Source organism: Leptonychotes weddellii, unplaced genomic scaffold (genome assembly GCF_054177405.1).
Source record: "Leptonychotes weddellii isolate Sample4059 unplaced genomic scaffold, ASM5417740v2 HiC_scaffold_3108, whole genome shotgun sequence".
In the NCBI taxonomy this organism is placed as follows: domain Eukaryota; kingdom Metazoa; phylum Chordata; class Mammalia; order Carnivora; family Phocidae; genus Leptonychotes; species Leptonychotes weddellii.
The window spans coordinates 1,857-7,244 of NW_027907724.1; the positions used below are offsets into that span (position 1 = coordinate 1,857).

General features: G+C 36.1%; 1 pseudogene; it reads left to right on the forward strand.

Moving 5' to 3' along the window:
* Window positions 1-3,123: 3,123 nt before the first annotated feature.
* On the forward strand, window positions 3,124-3,735 carry LOC102738739 (small ribosomal subunit protein eS8 pseudogene; annotated as a pseudogene).
* Window positions 3,736-5,388: the final 1,653 nt, after the last annotated feature.

A 5,388-nucleotide genomic window follows, 5' to 3' on the forward strand; every position in this document is an offset into this window, starting at 1 on the left:
GGAGGGTATATACTATGGTGAGTGTTGTGAATTGTGTAGGACTGATGAATCACAGACTTATACCTCTGAAACAAATAATTCATTATATGTTAAAGAGAAAAAGATTGAGTAAAATAAAAATCAGTGTACAGAAATCTGTTGCATTTCTATACAGCATTAATGAAACAGCAGAAGGAAAGTTAAGGAATCAATCCCATTTACAATTGCACCAAAAACAATAAGATACCAGGAATAGGAATAAACCTAACTAAAGAGGTGAAAGAACTGTACTCTGACAACTATAAAACACTAATGAAAGAAATTGAAAATGAAACAAAGAAATGGGAAAACATTCCATGCTCATGGATTGGAAGGAGCAATATTGCTAAAATGTCTATACTATCCAAAGGTATGCACATTTAATGCAATCCTTATCAAAATACCACCAACATTTTTCACAAAGCTAGAACAATCCTAAAATTTATATGGAACTACAAAATACCCCAAATCAGCCAAAGCAGGCTTGAAAAAGAAAAGTGAAGCTGGAGGCATTGCAATCCGACCTTCAAGTTATATTAAAAAGCTGTAATGTGGGTGCCTGGGTGGCTCAGTTGGTTAAGCGACTGCCTTCAGCTCAGGTCTTGATCCTGGAGTCCCGGGATCGAGTCCCGCATCGGGCTCCCTGCTCGGCAGGGAGTCTGCTTCTCCCTCTCCCACTCCCCGTTTGTGTTCCCTCTCTCGCTGTGTCTTTCTCTGTCAAATAAATAAATAAAATCTTTAAAAAGCTGTAATGATCAAAACAGTATGGCACTGGCATAAAAATAGATATATTTCAGTGGAAGAGAATAGAAAACCCAGAAATAAACCCACAACTATATAGTAAATTAATCTTTAACAAAGCAAGAAAGAATATCCAATGAGAAAAAGAGTCTTTTCAACAAATGATGTTGGGAAAACTGGACAGCAATATGCAAAAGAATGAAACTGGGCCACTTTGTTACATGATACATAAAAATAAATTCGAAATGGATGAATGACCTAAATGTGAGACCTAAAACTTTAAAAATCCAAGAGAAGAACACTGGCTGTAACCGTTTTTACATAGGCCAAAGTAACTTCTTTCTAGATATGGCTCTGGAGGAAGGGGAAAAAAGGCAAAAATAAACTATTGGGATTTCATCAAAATAACAAGATTCTGCACAGTGAAGGAAAAAATATCAACCAAACTCTAAGGCAACCTGTAAATGGGAGAAGATATTTGCAAATGGCAGATCTTATAAAGGGTTATTATACAAAATATAAAAAGAACTTATAAAACTCAACACCCTAAAAATGAATAATTCAATTAAAAATGGGCATAAGACATGATAGACATTTTTCCAAAGAAGATACACAGATGGCCAACTGACACATGAAAAGATGCTCAACTTCACTCATCATCAAGGAAATAGAAGTCAAAACTATAATGAGACATCACCTCACACCTGTCAGAATGACAAAAATCAACAACACAAGAAACAACAGGTGCCAGCGAGGATGGGGATTAAGGGAAACCCTCTTGCCCTGTTAATGGGAATGCAAACTGTTGCAGCCACTCTGGAAAATAGTATGCAACTTCCTCAAAAAGTTAAAAATACAACTACCCTATGGCCCAGTGATTGCACTACCAGCTATCTACCCAAAGATTAAAAAACACTGATTCAAAGGGACTCATGCACCCTAATGTTTATAGCATCATTATCAACAATAGCCAAATTTTAGAAAGAGCCCAAATGTGCACCCACAATGAATGGATAAAGAGGAAGTTGTATACATAATGGAATATTACTCAGCCATAAAAAGAATGAAATCTTGCCACTTGCAGTGACATGGGTAGAGGTAGAATATTATGCTAAGTGATAAAAATCAGTCAGAGAAAGACAAACACCATATGTAAATACCATATGATTTCACTCATATGTGGAATTTCAGGAACAAAATAAATAAGCATAAGGGAAAAATAAAGAGAAGGATGCAAGCCAACAGATTCTTAAGTATAGAGAGCAAAGTGATGGTTGCCAAAGGGGAGGTGGGCAGAGAGGTTAAATAGGTGATGGGGATTAAGGGGCGCACTTGTGATGAGCACTGGGTGTTTTATGGAAGGGTTAATCACTATATTGTAAGCCTAAAACTAATATTTCACTGTATGTTAACTAACTGGAATTTAAATTATAAGAAAACATGGAAAAAATAGATACTCACTGGACTTCAGTAAAGGGTGGAGGACATCAGTGAGACCCTTGACAAAGAGATAAAAAATAACATATCAGAGATGAAGAACTCAATAAGTGAAATTAAAAATATAATAGATGGAATAAATAATATGTGACAGGAAGCCGAGGAACATATCAATGATCTGGAAGATAGAGTAATTGAAAATAATGAAGCTGAGCATGTGAGAGATAAACAAATACTTCATAATGAGAATAAACTTTAAGAAATTGTTCCTCCATCAAGCATAGCAATATTCACATTATAGGGATCCCAGGAGGAGAGAGGAAGGTGGGCAGAAAACATATTTGAAGAAACAATACTTGAAAATTTCCCAAATCTGGGGAGGGAAACAGATCCAGATTCAGGAGGCACAGAGATCATTTTAAAGATTGTAAGAGAAAAGAAGACATTTACACACAAAAGAAACCCTATAATGATTTCAGGTGTTTCAGCAGAAGATTTGCAGGCCAGAAGTGAGTGGCATGATGTATTTGAAGTGCTGAAAGGAAAAATCTGCAGCCAAAAATACTCTATCCAACAAGGATGTCATTCAGAATAGATGAAGAGATAAAGAGTTTCCCACGTAAACAGACTTAAAAGAATTCATGACCACTAAAACAGCCCTGCAAGAAATGTTAGGTGAGATTCTGTGAGTGGAACACAAAAAAACAATAAGTAAGAGTAAGAAAAATTAGAAGCACAAAGTAAAAGGATGTAAAATATGATACCAAATATCTGAACCATGGAGGGGAAAAGAGTAAAGAGTGAGTTCAAAAATAAGCAACCATCTAGTTAATAAAGACTGCTATATGCAGGAGATGTTATATGTAAGCTGAATGGTAACCACAAATCAAAAAACAGTAATACTTCTTTTACAACTAGTGCCAAGTGATGGGAATCTCTCAGGACAACTGGCACAAGCATCATAATATTGGGGGCAAGAGAAAGCCCTACCATAAAAAGCAGAAGTATGAGCAAGGATGCCCCACTGTCAACACTAAGATTGGCCCCTGCCACATTCATACAGTCCACATTTGGGAAGCCAACAAGAAGAACCATGCTTTGAGGCTGGATGTGGGGAGCTTTGTCTGGGGCTCTGACTGTTGTATGTGTAAAACAAGGATTATTGATGTTGTCTACAATGCATCCAACAAGGAACTAGTCCACACAAAGACCGTGGTGAAGAACTGTATCATGCTTATTGACAACCCACAGTGGTATGAGTCCTGCTATGCACTGCCCCTTGGCCACAAGAAGGGGGCCAAGCTAACACCAAAGGAGAAAGAAATTAAAAAAAAAAACTCAGAAAATTCAAAATAAGTATAATGAAAGGAAAAAAATGCCAAAATCAGCAGTTTTCCAGAGGAGCAGTGCCAGCAGGGCAAGCTTCTTGCATGCCTCATTTCAAAAACAGGCCAGTGTGGCCAAGAAGATGGTTATATGCTAGAGGACAAGGAGGTAGACTTCCATCCGAGGAAAAGAAAAGCTCAGAAAGGCAAATAAATCTTCCTGCCTTCTATCTTTGATCATGTAATAAAGGTGCTTATTGTTCTAAACAAAAGCACTAATAGGTATGCAAAAAATAAAGAGTAAGAAACCAAAATAATCACTAAAAAACCCCAGCAAACCATGAGAGACAGAAAAACTACAAAAACAACAACAAATCAAGTAGCACAATGGCAATAAATACACACCCATCAATAATTATTCGGGGGGTACCTGGGTGGCTCAGTCAGTTAAGTGAACAACTCATGATTTCAGCTCAGGTTATGATCTCAGGGTTATGAGATCGAGCCCCATTTTGGGCTCTGTGCTCAGTAGAGAGTCTGCTTATCTTTCTCCATCTGCTCCTTCCCCTGCACTCTTGCTCTCTCTCTCTCTCAAATAAATAAATATAATCTTTAAAAAAATTACTTTGAATGTAAATGGACTAAAAGCTTCAATCAAAAGAAATAAGGTGACAGAACAGATTAAAAAAACAGGACTCATCTATATTATTCCTACTCATCTCAGACCTAAAGATACCTGCAGATTGAAAGTGAGGGGATGGAGAAATGTTTATCATACAAATGGATGTCAGAAGAAAGCTACAGTAGCAATACTTATATCACACAAAGTAGACTTTAAAACAAAGTCTGTAACAAGAGACAAAGAAAGACACTATATATTAACACAGGAGACAATCCAACAAGAAGATATGACAATTTTAATATTTACGCACCCAAAATGGGACTGCTCAAATACATAAAACAGTTAATAACAAACATAAAGGAACTAATCAATACTAATACAACAGTAGTAGGGGCTCTAACACCCCACTTGCTTTGGTGAACAGAACATCTAAACAGAAAATAAACAAGGAAACAGTGGCTTTGAATGATACATTGGAACAGATGAATTTAACAGATATATGCAGATCATTCTATCCTAAAACAGCAGAATACACATTCTTTACAAGTGCACATGGAACATTTTCCAGAATATATCACATACTACGTGACAAATTAGGCCTCAACAAGTACAAAAAGACTGAGATCATACCATGCATATTTTTGACCACAACACTATGAAACTTGAAGTCAACTACAAGAAAAAATTGGGGAATACCACAAATAACATGGAGGTTAAGCAGCCTACTATTAACGATGAATGGTTCAAACATGAAATCAAAGAAGAAATTTAAAAAATACATGGTAACAAATGAAAATGAAAACACAACATTCCAATACCTTTGGGATACAGCAAACACGGTCCTAAGAGGGAAATATAAAGCAGCACAGGCCTATCTTAAGAAGCAAGAAAAATCTCAAATAAAACAACCTGACCTTACACCTAAAGGAACTAGGAAAGGAAAAACAAATGAAGCTTAAAGCCAGCAGAGGAAGGAAATAATAAAGATTAGAACAGAAATAAATGACATAGAAAGTAAAAACAAACAAAAACAACAACAGAGAACAAATCAATGAAACCAGGAGCTGGTTCTCTGAAAGATCTACAAAATGGATAAACCTCTAGCCAAACTCATCAAAAAGAAAAAAACAAAAAGAAAGGAACCATCTAAACAAAATCACAAATGAGAGAGGAGAAATAACAACCAACACCACATAAATATGAACAAATGTAAGAGAATATTATGAAAAACTATATGCCAAAAAA